Here is a 16,395-nt window from a genome sequence, read left to right as displayed (position 1 = left end):
CAGCCGTTACTAGACGCCAAAGAAACAGGATATCACTCATGATACGTCTAGTTTCGAGGGAAGGAAGCTTCATGAGGGCGGCAACATCATCCAGTGGGACTTCTTGGTACCGGTACCCAAGACGGGTCCCGATGAGGCGGAGAAAACGACGCTGGACCGCCTCCAGAGCGTCCTTTAGGTAGACCTGGTGAGGTGACCATATGACTCCACAGTATTCGAGGTGGGGTCTTACAAGGGTACAATAAAGAATCCTTAATGAATGAGGGTTGGAGAGGGTTCTGGCAAGGCGATGGATAAGACCCAGATTGCGCAGGGCCCTAGAACAAGCCACACCAACATGGCGATCCCAAGCAAGAGACTGTGTAAATGTGATCCCAAGGTCCTTAACTTCAGCTGTTCTTCTGAGAATGGTGTCATTTACGGTGTACTCTCGTATTATGGGAGCTCTGCAACGGTGGAAAGTCAAAGTTACACATTTTTCCACGTTCAAGGCCATCTTGTTCTTTATACACCAATCGGCGATGTAATTGATTTGGGTCTGACGCAGGTCTTGGTCATCCACCGATGCAATCTGCTGATAAAGTTTCAGGTCATCAGCGAACAACAAACAGCCACACTTTATAATAGAGGTGATGTCGTTAACAAAGATGTTAAATAATGCTGGACCAAGTAGGGAACCCTGGGGCACTCCGGACGTGGCAATAAAGGTCTTGGACAATGAACCATTATAGCGAACCTGGAGGATTCGTCCACACAAGTAACTGGACAACCACCGAAGCAAACCCCCACCAAAACCGCTAACCTCCAGTTTCCTTACAAGTAAGCAATGGTCAACGCGGTCAAAAAGCTTTAGCGAAGTCAAGCTCAATGACATCCACCTGCTTGTGATCGTTGAAAGCGTCAATGATGTCGGATTGGAAATACCATGAGGTTGGTAGCAGAGGATCTGCCCCGCCGGAATCCGTGTTGGCGGGGGGTGATAATCTGGGAAACTGCAAAGTTAACTCTACTGAGAACTAGCCCCTCAAATACTTTGGCAAGAACAGGCAAGATAGCAATAGGTCTGTAGTTTTTTATGTCGTCTGTGGGACCTTTTTTGTGGATAGGAACAATAAAGCTCTTCTTGAGTGCGTCAGGAAAGACTCCAGTGAATAATGATCTATTAAAGAGCTTGGTGAGTGGATAAGCAATGAGGTTACAAATGTGCTTAATGGCTGATGAAGGTATGAAGTCAGGTCCACATCCCTTTGAATCGTCCAGACCAAGTAGAGCTTGCCGTACTTCAGGAACATTGAGTACTATTGATGATAATAAGGCAAAGGATGGAGGGGTGGACGGGGGATCATCAGCAACGTCATCATCATGGTTGAAAGCTGCAGAGAAGAAGTCAGCAAAGAGATCAGCTGCAGTTTGGTCTGAAGTTGACGTTATTCCGTCCAATCTAAGGGTTGTGGGGAGTAGAGCCACTGCGATTGAGATTCTTTACATATGACCAAAAAACTTTTGGATTGTGCGGGAGAACTTCTTGGATGTGATCTGCATACGCCGTGAAACAGTCCTTGGCTAGGGCCTTGCATTGAGCTCTTATTACGGCAAAACGCTGGTATGTTACTTCGCATCGCGTGGACTTATATTCCTTGTGGAGAGCTTTCTTCAGAAATATTAAGTTCTTTAGATCACGGGAAAACCAGGCTGGAAAGTTGGAAAATCCCCATTTCTTCAAGGGCGAGTGCTTGAGAACAGACTTACTGATTGTATCTATTAACACCCAGAAGGACTCATTGATGTCATGGATAGCATCCAGGGAGGCAAAGTCGAACGTGCAAAGATCGTCATGAAGTGTGCGTAGATTACACTTAGCAGGATTTGGAGCAAGATTGAAAGTCAGCGCAGCAGGTGCTGGTATAGGGACAAGGCAATTGAGAGATGGATGGTGGGCATCTTCAATGAGGAGGGGACATTGATCTCGTTGAACGTGAACATCAAGCGAAGAGGTAAGAATAAGATCAAGTAGAACTCCTCTATGGTTAAGCACGTGGTTGACCTGCGTGAGTGCAAACATTGTAATGACATTTGAGATTATGGCCATCGGTGTGTTCACATTGACGGAGCATGGGGCATTCCAATCAGCATCAGGGATGTTAAAGTCACCAAACACATGGACCTGAGAAAAGGTAGCAGAGAGCATGACTTCTTCAAGATTGGCTGCAAAATCAGAATAGATTTGTAGAGGCGATGAGGGGGGAATATACACAGCCACCAGTAGAACATTGTTTCGTGGGCTAAGAGAAGTATTAACAAAAATAACTTCCAAATTGGATGAGGTGTAAATTGTGGTTGACCTTAACTGTTTGGTAGTTGCAACCAGCACACCACCTCCGCTGGATTTGGAGCTAGTGTCAAGTGAAACGATCTTTTCTGAAAATATCGTATTTTGTTGGTGAAGCCAAGTTCGGTAGATGATATTTGGGAATTTAGATTGGTTTCGGTCAGTATTAGGACAATCGTGTGTGGAGGTGGCCAGAGACAACCGAAGCTCATGAAGCTTTGATCTTAATCCATTGACGTTTTGGTAGTAGATTTGTAACCGCGACTGACCACTGCACGTGTCTAGTTTTTTGGATTCTTTACAATTTTAGGAGTACCTTTTACAAATTTGATAGTTAACCCAGATTCACCTTCGTTAGTTCTCTTCTCAAGCTGATTTCGAAGTTCAGTTAGATGTTTGCGTTCCTGTTGAGTTCTGTCACGAGAGACAGTGACGTTGGATATGCGAGGATCAGCAGGACTTTCTGTTGAGAATTTCTTAAAGAAGTCTAATGCTATATCAGAACTTTGCAGAATTACTTTTATTGGCCTTGGTGTATCACTTAATGGTTTCCCAAGTCGAAAGAATGAATATTTTGAGGTTTGGAAGTTGACTGACTCAAAGATGCAATCAATTAAGGTCCGATCATGAGCTTTTTTTTGGTCTGTTAAAGTACTGCTACTTTCGGGAACTCCGTGGAGAATGATGTTGGATTTTCGGAGGGAGCGGTCATTTACCTCGGAGTAGACCTCTTCAAGGCTGAGTGAACAGTTTTTAGTTTCGAGTGCAGTAATACTACTTTTAATCGTCTTAATTTCATCTTCAGCTTTAGATAGCCGTGGCTCCAGTTCTGAGATAGTCTCAGATAACTTGGTCACGTCCTGCCGTATTGCGGAAATGTCATCAGCAATACCCTTAACGTCTTCTTTAGTGGCCAGAGAACTAATCTTTTTTAGTATTTCATCAAGGGCTAGCGAGTGTGCCTATCAATTTTAGTGGTAGTACAGTCTGCTCTGTCACAAGTCCAGGTCTTGATGACACCATCGGCAATTTTCTTGTACTCGGCAGCTGACAACTGGACACAATCAGGGTGGAACCATCGTTTGCAAGTGCTATCGCATTCTACACCTTTGTTAGTAACTTTCTTGCAACAGACGATACATAATTCCTTGTCGTCCAATATTGACGCCATATTGCTAAAGCAGTGAAATCAAACCAGTTATATAATTAGTTCCACCTAATATATAGTTACAAATGCTTGTCGACAGCTACTCAATCCACCATCGATAAATCAGCATTTGTTATAGTATACAAAAAGACTTTGTAGATGTAATTGTAGTGGCAGTGGATCTTGAAAAAACTGGCGTGGATACGTTATAAGAGTAAAGACAGAACTGTCACATTGGTTAGTGACGTCACATGGGATATGTTGAGTGATTATTTAGTAAGTACTTTGGTTAAGGGCGAAACAAGACAGAAACACAGAATTACAGCCGCTTACAGTTATTTGAAGCCCTCAAATAGAGTAGAATTTCTCAGCTGAGTAGAGCGAATGAGTGCTATTCTCAAACCGGCTCACGAGTAGGCAATAGTTACGTCAACCATGTTGTGCACTTTTGTGCACTGTATTATTATTTATTCATTTCAACGGCAAGCCATTACAGTTAATATAATATACCAATACATCCATATGCATACCAAAAACAAATATGAAAATATGACAAAATAAATCACAATTACCTAAATTAAATACTTATATAAATACAATAAACAACATATTACATTCATCATTAATAAATAGAACATTAGTAACGAAGAATGACAATACAACTAAGGAACAATAGATGATAATGAGGCAAATAAATAGTGACATAACCAAATCAAATCAAATTCTTTTATTGCTCAAAATAAACATTTTCATGCATTAGCAACGTCATTAAAGTATACACACAGGGCTAGCTTAACTAACTTATACAGTGTTACATGTTATGCTAAGTATACATCAAAGAAAAAAAACAAAAACTATATTTAGTCTACTATTTACAATTTATGCAAAAAATCCTGGACACTGTAAAAGGAACCGTCGATGAGGAACTGTTTTAAGTTATTTTTGAACAAGGTTAAAGAACAATCCACCTTTAAAGCATCTGGAAGTGAGTTGAAAAGTTTAATGCAGTTGTAAGTTACGTGTTTTTGAAAAAAAGAAGTAGAATGTTGTGGAACTGGAATGTTAAGCCGGGTTCTAAGTGAATAATCTGAATTGGTGTTAGCTAGTGTCATAAAGTATTCATTCTTTTTAAAAAAAACTAAAGATTCATAAATAAATATGCTTGGGAAAGTAAGAATGTTGTTGTTTTTAAATACATTTCTACAAGATTGATGCCTACTTAGCCCAAAAATAATCCGCAAAGCTTGCTTCTGCAATTTAAAAATGAAATTGGTTTCTGCAGTTCCTTCCCCAAATGGGAACTGCGTAAACAAGATGAGAATAAAAGCAGCCATAGTACAAAGTTAGTAGTAGTTGTGAATTAGCGAAAGAAAGAAGCCAATTTTCTCAGTGCAAACAAACACGAACTTAGTTTTTTTTATATGCAATTCAAATGTCAGGTTGCAGTCAAGTTGAAGACCTAAAAAGCTCACTGAGTCCACACATGATACCATGCACTCCCCTAGCATTACCTGTAAGTTGTCCACAAAACTACGTCTAAGTGTGAAATTCAGAATATGGGTCTTGTCTGTGTTCACAATCATGCCATTTGAGGTAAACCATTGAAGAAGAGCATTGGATTCAACAAAACCATTGATCTCTAAATCCGCTTGATTGTGAGCTGTGACCAAAAGAGATGTATCATCGGCAAAAATACAAAGATCATAACATTACTTTATAACATAATGGCTATATTATAACAATCAGAAACATAACAGGTAAGTAGTATCTTAATCTGGTATGAAACTTATTATGAAGCTTATATTAGGGATTGAAGTCCACCTCCTTGCAGATAGTGTTACTCAGGTGCAGGATTCTTGCCAATGGTCTGTGGAAAGCGTATGCCCTAGAGTGGTGTTGTCTCCACAACAATTCTTGAGAGCGAGTTCTTGAAGGGATCCATATGTCCAATCTCCATCAGCAGTTCAGGAAAATTAATTTTCCCATTTAAATTATAGAGGAAGATGAAATCGGCAACAGCTAAATAATCAATTCAATGACGCCTGTTTTCAAGCTGGTCCTCTTGCAGACAGCTACACTATAATAATATAGGTCAAAGTGTTAAACAATCGTACGTCACACTATCTGCTCACGGAAGATTTGGATTTCAAAAGCAGAAAAGCACATTAGATGCTGCGTTTTATATTGTTAATAAATTAGTCTCTTGACACTCTTGACAAAAAAAAAAAGTAAAAATCCACCTGTTCGTCGATCCCAGTAAGGCTTTTGACATCTAAACCTTCTTTTATATAAAATGCAGGTGTTAGGAATTAGAGGCTTTGCATATTATTAGTTCTCTTCATACCATTTTGGATGTGGGAGAGAAGGTTGATATATATATTATATATATATATATATATATATATATATATATATATATATATATATATATATATATATATATATATATAGTTGATCACCTTTGCTAGATTAGAACACAACATTAGAAAGTGAATGAAGTGTGCTGAAATTTGAGTGATACAATATTCAGTTCTGTTTGAGACCGCGATTGTTCTTGATTTTTATCAACGCTATTATATAGACCATGTGAATAATTCAACCTTTGTTTTCTTTGCATGGCCTAGGAGTTTAGTAAGCGCTCTTAATAAATTAGACCTAAATTTGAAAAGACTTATTGAATCGAACTTGCTCTTTCAAAGGTTTATTGAAAATGGTTATAGGTGTATTTAAACAGGCATAAAATTCAGTGGGTAAATATCAAGAACAGAAAGATGACCTGCAACTTTTTGTTGGTGAATATTTGTTTTTGTACAAAGCGTGCAGATTTGTAAGGATAAAAATTTGATACAAACGAATCTTTTCTCCTACCACAGAAAGGGTGATACATATTTATCTACAACCGAATTCACTTTCTTTCAATTCTCTCTGCTTGGTGTAAATTAGTGATGTTTTTCTTCTAATCCCAACTTTTTCAACGTCAAAATAATGAAAAACTGGCGGGAAATACTGAGTACAGTCAAAATTCGTATAATACTATTTCCATTTGTTTAAGGTTCATAGTGTAATACTTTTGACAATACTTATATCAATGTAATTATATTGTATAACCAATAATAGTAAAGTTACAACGTAATTAGTAAGATTTTAATTTATGTACTATTTTCTATGAAGGACTATTGTTCTGTCTATTCTATGTATTAGGTTTATTGTGATTAATAATTTGACTGGACGTGACAATTGAAGGAGAAAATGGAAGTGATATTGTACACGTTTGAATCGTAGCATTGTATGAAGTAGCCCAGATCAGATACAGTTTTGAAGTGTGTTTGATTAGTTAAACAGGCTCAATAGGCGTAATAGTTTTGATAGATCGAATTTTGAGGTTAGGGTTTAAAGGAATAGGGATTTATTACCTGACCATGAAATCTAACTGTAGTATATTAAGACAAGCCTGGCCATTTGGCATTATTATTATTATTAATAATGTAAAAAATGTCAATTTAAAATTGTGATACTATTGTTATCACAAAATCTAATCTTCTATACTTGTGCGAAGTTTAAAAAATATATCTCAGGTGTAAGTGCATTACGGTTTATTTGATACAATTTAGGCTTCCAATAACTTATCTAGTACTATTGATGATTATAAAATTTTGAAAAAAAAAAAAAACAGCGGTGAATGGAATTTGCTCAGGAGTTACTAAATGAAGCAAAAGACTATGCAGAATTACTGAATCATTGGTTATGGATATGACGTCGAAACTAAAGCTCAATCATCTCAGTGGAGGTATTCTGTATCAACATGTGCAGTTGAATTAGTAGATTATATTCGCTGTGTTCTTCAATTTTAATGGTATAGTGCATTTTGAATTTTTGCCACAAGGTCAAATGGTCAGTAAGCAGTACTATGTGCAAGTTCAACACTGTTTGCGTAAAGAAAATACCCTGATTTGTGGCAAAACAATTCATGGCTTGGTTAGAGTACGATAAGTGGACCCAGATTTGTATATAGGAATTATCAAATGAAATTGAATTATTATACCCATCGATATTATCAATAGTAATTAATTTGGGTAGGGTACAATAAGCGGACCCGGTTTTTTACATCGAGGAATGTAATCATCGATACCTAATATTCGCATCTCAACTCCTAGACTATCAATCGATATAAAGGTATCTTTAGTCCGCAATAACAAATATATGTTTTAAATTAAAATGTGAATTTTAATATTAACAACAGTGATCAAACAAATTATTACAACCGAAATTAGGAAATCTAAAGACGACAATATTTGCTCCTCTCACAGTTACATTTTTTCACATACTGGGTTTTTCGGTACGAGTCCTACATGTTGAAGCCACGAAAAAACATGTCATCATTTTTCAAAGCAATGTTGTGTAGTTTTCTAAAATTGACTGCCATTCTTAATAATCAAATGCTACTTATGTAAAATTGAAATATTACTTTACGTGTATTATTTGAAAGTGTTTACAGCTGTTGATATAAGGTACTTTGGGATTATACCGACCACACCCAGACATGAATCGTTATTTCACATTTCGTTTCTACTGATTACTAGATTAGCGTAGAACAATATTTCGTCAATATAAAACAGGAATTGTCTTATCGCAAACACCTCCCCATCCTCAGACAGAGGTCAAAGTCGAGCGTCTAGTAGATAACGTGATTGCAGAGTCTCGCCGCCCGTTCAGCTGGTGCATCGCTTTGTTGTACTTCCGTGTTTTACCTCTACATTTCTCCAAACACAAAAATTCAACAAAAACAAACATTTACCAAACTAAACTTTTTATTAAAAAAACACTCAAAACTTGTTTTTATTCTTGATCACATTCCGCCACCCAAAATGCGAGTGCCTCCGGCCATCAGCGCGGGCTTCGACAGCACCTTCGGTGCTGCCCCGCGCTGATGTCGACGAAAGAAAAACATCCCTCGAGATAGTACCTATCAGTAAAATATCAAATTCTAGAGGGGCTAATCAGAAATATAAATTGAATTGTAATGGAAAGGCAATGATGTACCGTGCAAAATCACGTGATGCCGCGCGGCCTGCCGTAATCAGGATTCTCGAGAAAGATAAGATAACAGCGACAACAATACCGATCACAATACCTGGAAATGCTTGTAAGTTTGTAATTTTGTAATTGAAGAGTTGTTTTTTCGTTCTATCATGTTTGTTTCTATAAATTTCTATTTTTGTGTTCTTCATACTGGTGTGGTCGGTATAATCCCAAAGTACCTAATAATCAAATGCTACTTATGTAAAATTGAAATATTACTTTACGTGTATTATTTGAAAGTGTTTACAGCTGTTGATATAGATTATTTAAGTTAATTATTCAAAATAATTAATTAATTATTAGTATAGATTAAATTAGTATCCATTGTTATGATTGAGTATTATTGTTTGCCAATTTCGATATAAAAAACCGGGTCCGCTTATCGTACCCTACCCATTAATTTGAACAATAACTGTCATCTGCACCAACTTTACTCACAGTTTCATATTCTAAACACAATTTGTTCCATGAGCGACTTCTTTTAAATTAAAAAAAGATAGTTAACTTTAGAAAAATTATACAAAATAACACTAACAGTTTGTTTACTGTATCTTTCTCGGTTTTAAGATATACATGTTGGTATATTATTTTATTGTGTTACCTTTATTATTTAAATGACATTTTGCCTATCCCCTGTCTTAATTTTATCATTTGATTAATGGTTATGCTTTCTTTATTATTTATGACATTGTTTAAACTATTTCTATTAATTTGAAACATGTTGACTTTAATTTAGTATTTTAGATACGTTGATATCAATTGATAGTTCTGTTATTCGATATTTTAAATTACAATTATATTAATATTATATATATTATGCACAATACACAATATTTTGAAGATGACAACATTAATGCTGATAAATAAATAAATATTTAAACAAATGAAAATTCCCATTTCTTTTAGAACGTACCTTTTATATTTTTAACTGAACTATTTAACTTAGAATTTTAGTTTTGTTTAGTACAGTATTTAATAGTTTCATTTCTTGACATGCGCTTACATTGTAATGTTTTCGTGGACTAATAAATAAATAAAATAAACAAAGAATCATTGTGTGTCAATCAAAGGGTTAAACACAAATATTTTAGTAATATAATTAGGATATTTTAGAACAGTTATAAAAACAACATTCCCTTTGTTCGATTCTAGAAAACTGACTTCATTAAGTTATAAGGCTTTTTTGTTTATTATAACTAATGAATTCTATTGTTTAATCAATTTGTTGCAGGTTTCAATATGCTGGAACATTTGATTGAGGAGTTAGAAAAGATTCTATACGAAACCAGCAAACTAAAGGATGATTTGAATAACAGCTGTGAAAGGGGTTGGAGTTTACTTTGCCCTTCTGGATCCCAAATCAATGGATTTAAAATTCAGAAAGAACTGCCGCCTTCTGATAAAGATGAAAGCTCTAATGCAAGCAACATTTCACCCTCACTGGGAGGTGTATTTGATAAAGTTACAGAATTAATAACTTACGGAAAGGAGTTGCGAAACTCTGCAAAACTGGAAAATAAAAAATCAAGTTCAAATGTTACTTTAAATGTTAAAGGAGATTTACGGAATCAGCCACAACTAAATAAATCCAAAATTACTTTGACCAAATCTGGATCAAATTCTATTCCAGTAGCACCAAGAGGGGGACACAAAGTAAATAGATGTAATTTTAAAAGTAAAAAAAGTTGCAGATCCAAAACATTCTTCAGATACTTTAACAAGTGACAAAAACTCTTCATGATCTTCCATTGTCTTCTTCTGAAATCAGAAACAGTGTTAGTATTTCAAATGCCGAGGATCAAGAATGCCCTGACAACGTCACAAAAACATACTTGCTGAAAGATAATCAGATGTTAACTAAGGATAGTAATAATGGTAGTGCTCTAACTCCTAAGTATTCCCATACATGCTCTGTAACTTTATCCGACTTGGTAAAAACACTGAAAATGCCTGAAGATATGCATCACTTGCTGAAATGCTACTTTCAATATCAAAATTATAAGTTAAAACGTCATGTTAACAAAGAAGAACATAACTCTCTTGACTTTTCAAAAAGAATAAATAATTTAGTAAGTATTATAACCAAAATATGTTGCTGATTTACTATGATTAATTTTGTATGCAAGATATACTTTGTGTAGTAAAATGTCCAATCCTAGGCGAAGAATATCATTCAATATTTTTTCGTACTTAATGTCATGGGTGGCTCATGCTGCACATAAACTATATTGCTTTCACAGTTTTTCTCATATGTAGCATGAATCACCAGTGATTCAGATGTGTACAATTGTTTCCCTGTTTCGCACCGATTTCAGTTGCATGTCATGGGTGCCTCATGCTGCACATAAACTATATTGCTTTCACAGTTTTTCTCATATGTAGCATGAATCACCAGTGATTCAGATGTGTACAATTGTTTCCCTGTTTCGCACCGATTTCAGTTGCTGTCATTGTCTGCTACGCTATTGCACCAGCCTCCGAGTTTCGGGGAGGTTCCTCTTCACATTTTTAATGTTTAAGAGGTTTATTCAATAATTGAGTATTGATCAGATTGATTATAACCAGTTTATGACACGAGTCACAGGTGCTTATAAATTATAGAGGAAGTAATTTTGTTTCTGTATATTTTATAATTTTTTGTTAGAGGTGCTTTATTAGATTAGTAATAAATTTATAAATTTACATACACATTGTATTGTATTTCTTGTCAAATTTACAGGCAAAGCTTAAACTTGGAATTGATTTGAGAACAAATGTAAAAGAAAGAGACAGACATATGAAATATTTGGATGTTGCTGATGAAGTTTGTAGAAGCGGAAAAGCAAGGACTGTTTTAGGTAATTTGAAACTTGTTGAAATTTATCTTGTATACAGATGTTCTGCCATTCTTCATTACAAGAGAAAAATTGTTTTAAGTAAAAGAAATTGTTCAATTTTAACTCTTTATACAAAACCAGTCATTTTTCAGAGTACTAGTCAAAAATGCTGAGTTTTTTGAAGTGTTATCCAAAATTACCTAACCAGTTTTAGCAATACACGTACAGTGATTTAAAAAAATTTTTATCTTTGTGACAAATCAACTAGTTTTTTAACTGTTGTTTTGTGAAAATGCATCTATATTAACACTTTATATACTTAAAATCTTGAAATACAAAAAAATCTAAATCTTACATTGAATTTTTTCAAGGTTGGGCCCAAAGAACTGGTAAAATATCCTACACGCAGTAAAATCAATTCATACTATAATGCCACTTTATTTTCAACATGTCTACTAGTTTTGATCAAGTTATCTCCAAAAATATTGTTTTCTTTTTTTTAATCATTGTTGTCCAGCCATATTGATTGTTGACTGTTATCACTGCTACTAATTGGTTAGCTGTGTGTACCCACTATATAACACTGACTTATATTCATTCAATTGGAAACTAACATCATGAGTATTTTGTCTACAAAGATTGCAGTCACATTTATCTAACCTTGACATTTCCAATTACTACTATACAATGTACGAGGGCTGTTCAGAAATAATAAAATATAAAAGGAGGTTTTGAATATAAAAATTAACAAAATGAAAATAATTTTTATTATTTACATTCTGGAAAATCAACGAGAATTACTCTCTGAGCATTCCAAAAACACAAAAAGCCACGATTTTTTTTTTGTGACAGCGTTTGCACACACTTTCTCTGCGCCTTGGGTGAATGAGTGTGTCCCCATTCCATCGACTGCTGTTTTGTTTTACAGTTGTCATGCTTTACCCAAGTCGTTGCCGGTTACATTGTGATTGATGACTTGGTTTCCACTTTTGTCGTAGTCTTCCAAACAAGTCAAGTCAGTACTGCAGCAAGCTCTGTTTTTTTTATAGCCTTCATCCATTTTTTAAATTTAATGCACCACTGCCTCACGTGGCTTTCACTCATTATTCCTTGACCGTACATCACAAATCTGGTGATAAATATCTAGTGGTTTGTGATTTTTCACCGATAAAATTTTGTCACAGATTGCAGTTCACGACTGATGTTTTTTCAATTGCAGCGCTTATTTCATCTCTCTCTCTCTCTCTATATATATATATATATATATATATATATATATATATATATATTATATATAATTAAATTAATATATATTAAATTAATTTATAAATAAATTAAATTAAAAATATATAATTAAATATAATATATATAAATAATAAAATATATAAAAACGGCCAAATACAAAATAATTGAATCGGAAAAAGTAAGCGCTCTGTGGTGTAATGGTAGCACATTCACCCGGCAAGTGAGAGATCCGGGTTCGACTCCCGGCGGAGCAAGTACTTTTTGCGATTTAATGTTTATTGAAATTAAATAAGGCTATTGCCATTTATACAATTTAATGTAAATAAAAGTCGTTTGACAGGTATTTGGTCTTCCGATCATATGTTAGTTTGCTTATTTAAACGCATATGTGACAGATACGGCCAAATACAAAATAATTGAATCGGAAAAAGTAAGCGTTTCTGTGGTGTAAATGGTAGCACATTCACCCGGCAAGTGAGAGATCCGGGTTCGACTCCCGGCGGAGCAAGTACTTTTTGCGATTTAAATGTTTATTGAAATTAAATAAGGCTATTGCCATTTATACAATTTAATGTAAATAAAAGTCGTTTGACAGGTATTTGGTCTTCCGATCATATGTTAGTTTGCTTATTTAAACGCATATGTGACAGATACGGCCAAATACAAAATAATTGAATCGGAAAAAGTAAGCGCTCTGTGGTGTAATGGTAGCACATTCACCCGGCAAGTGAGAGATCCGGGTTCGACTCCCGGCGGAGCAAGTACTTTTTGCGATTTAATGTTTATTGAAATTAAATAAGGCTATTGCCATTTATACAATTTAATGTAAATAAAAGTCGTTTGACAGGTATTTGGTCTTCCGATCATATGTTAGTTTGCTTATTTAAACGCATATGTGACAGATACGGCCAAATACAAAATAATTGAATCGGAAAAAGTAAGCGCTCTGTGGTGTAATGGTAGCACATTCACCCGGCAAGTGAGAGATCCGGGTTCGACTCCCGGCGGAGCAAGTACTTTTTGCGATTTAATGTTTATTGAAATTAAATAAGGCTATTGCCATTTATACAATTTAATGTAAATAAAAGTCGTTTGACAGGTATTTGGTCTTCCGATCATATGTTAGTTTGCTTATTTAAACGCATATGTGACAGATACGGCCAAATACAAAATAATTGAATCGGAAAAAGTAAGCGCTCTGTGGTGTAATGGTAGCACATTCACCCGGCAAGTGAGAGATCCGGGTTCGACTCCCGGCGGAGCAAGTACTTTTTGCGATTTAATGTTTATTGAAATTAAATAAGGCTATTGCCATTTATACAATTTAATGTAAATAAAAGTCGTTTGACAGGTATTTGGTCTTCCGATCATATGTTAGTTTGCTTATTTAAACGCATATGTGACAGATACGGCCAAATACAAAATAATTGAATCGGAAAAAGTAAGCGCTCTGTGGTGTAATGGTAGCACATTCACCCGGCAAGTGAGAGATCCGGGTTCGACTCCCGGCGGAGCAAGTACTTTTTGCGATTTAATGTTTATTGAAATTAAATAAGGCTATTGCCATTTATACAATTTAATATATATATATATATATATATATATATATATATATATATATACAAAGTATGATACACTATGGCTGGTTGTTTACTGAGTTTGGAACACTCTGACACCAATATGGCGATGCTAGTTCCCACTCATTGCCGCACCATGTTAAAACATCTCTTACTTTCTGGATAGCTCTTTTTATATTTTTAATTACATTGGCCACCATGGCTGGTTGTTTACTGAGTTTGGAACACTCAGACGCCAAGATGGCGATGCTAGTCCCACTCATTGCCGCACCATGTTAAAAACATCTCTTACTTTCTGCTCTCTTATATTTTAATACATTGGCGATTTCTTTGTTTAAAGTTTGTTATTGGCAATGGAAGGTTTGAAAGGATTTTGGACATTTGCCATCGTTATATTTTGCAAAACGTATAACACTAAGTTTCGAGATCTGCAATCTGATCTCTTCCTCAGGTATATATAACACATAACTATAATCTTGGTTAAAATTAATCATACCAGAGCTGCTTGGAGTCCAGTTCAGGTGTTGTCCTGCACTGGTGTGACGTGTAATTGTGAGCTTTGACTTCTTGTGCTTGCGACTTACTATTATTTATAAGAAAAAAAACTATCATGTTCAGATAGGAGTCCTTTCTTAACCCTCCTTCTTGCTCCAATCACTTCCTTAGTGCGGTATTAGACGAGAATCAGTATGAGTTTATGTGTTTAGTACTGTGCCAAGTTTCTGTTTTGTATTTATATGTATTGCATTTGGTTGTGTTACTAAAAAATAAATCCGTTAGAGCGACGTGTTGTACAGTCAATTCAATTATCTTGAATTCATTTTTTCACTATGCCACAACTCATGGTAAACAACCTAAAATAATAAGTTTTAAACATAAATAATTATGATTTTTTTTGTTTACAAACTCTACAGTGTTTGAATTATTACAAATATTACAACACATTAGGCATTATCTTTTAGTGCAATAATGCATATTACAAATCACTTTGAAAAACTGTATATAAATGTTTACATGTGATAAATAAAGTACCTGACTATATACAGTTTTATCTTAGTATAACAAGATGCATTGTGTACTTTATTTAATAAAGTAAAAACGCTTTCAATTATACCTTTATACTAAACTTGAAGTTGGCAATTTTAACTTTGTGTAATCAAAATATATAATTACTCCAATTTTTACCAGTACATTCAGATACATCATACACATATGTATATGCATTTTTAATGCATGACAATAAGTTTGCATTATTTTCCTTTTAAAAAAATACAATTATTTTATGATGCATGATTTTAATTATATTTCTCAATTACTCAGCATGTTCATGCCCACTAATGTATGTATTATAAAAATGTCTGTGCTCTAAAATATTCGTTGTTTTTGTTGAATAGATAGATCTTCCATTATTTGGTACCAGTCTAAAGAACAGTTATGCTCATATGAAGTTAAGTGCCAGCAGTTGTTGGAGCTACAATTACAGAGAAGACTGATGGCAGTTCTTGAAACGTGTTTAAAGTAATTTACCGACACAACTGATACACTGTAAATACTAAATTTACTACAGCTCAGTAATTTTAAAATATATTTCTATCAACTATGTACAGCTAAATAAAATTATTGCATTATATTTTTTTAGGAGTATTAAATATAAACGGTTTTGTAACAGTAAATCGCTTTTTAATTTTTGAATCCATTTTATCCATTATTTTGAATTTTATCTACTGACATATTAGTAATGACATGCTTTACTCCCTGGTTTTGCAAGAAGCTTAAGATCTGGCTACTTGAGCATTACATGTGGAATTTCTTAAGGAAGTGTTGCAATAGTGCAAATATCTTATCAATCAGTTTTGATAATCTTTTATATTCTTTGTAATATAGTCTGGTTATTATTATATGATTAAAAACATTGTTCTAATGCGGTTCTTTATTTTACTATCTGTATTTGTATTTATAATTTTTCCTTCTTAATACTAGAGTATATTTGTTAAAACTGTAGCTGACGCCACTGAGCTAAATACTTTAGTTATTATGTTACTGGACTCTCAGTTTGTCAACAAGCTTATTGACTATTTATCTATTTTGTGCATTTTTTATTTGATTTTTTTCTAAATAGCTGCCACATAGCTTGATAATGTGGTAGTTTACTTTTTCAAGGATTTGAAAGCATCGCTACAACTTTACAGGTATAAAAACCTG

General features: G+C 34.5%; 1 long non-coding RNA gene across 5 annotated transcripts; it reads left to right on the top strand.

Annotated features, from left to right (window-relative positions):
* The first annotated feature begins 6,456 nt into the window (after positions 1-6,456).
* On the top strand, positions 6,457-15,866 carry LOC124353178. Of its 5 annotated transcripts, none has more exons than XR_006921575.1 (4): positions 6,457-6,566; positions 9,787-10,624; positions 11,275-11,392; positions 15,588-15,866. It is a non-coding gene; the product is annotated as an uncharacterized LOC124353178 (long non-coding RNA). The 5 variants fall into 5 exon arrangements; XR_006921578.1 differs by lacking the exon at positions 6,457-6,566 and adding an exon at positions 6,655-6,796; XR_006921576.1 differs by lacking the exon at positions 6,457-6,566 and adding an exon at positions 6,710-6,858.
* Positions 15,867-16,395: the final 529 nt, after the last annotated feature.

This window comes from Homalodisca vitripennis, chromosome 1 (assembly GCF_021130785.1).
Source record: "Homalodisca vitripennis isolate AUS2020 chromosome 1, UT_GWSS_2.1, whole genome shotgun sequence".
Taxonomy (NCBI): domain Eukaryota; kingdom Metazoa; phylum Arthropoda; class Insecta; order Hemiptera; family Cicadellidae; genus Homalodisca; species Homalodisca vitripennis.
Note: the sequence above shows the minus strand (reverse complement) of the source record. Positions and strands in the feature narration are given on the sequence as shown.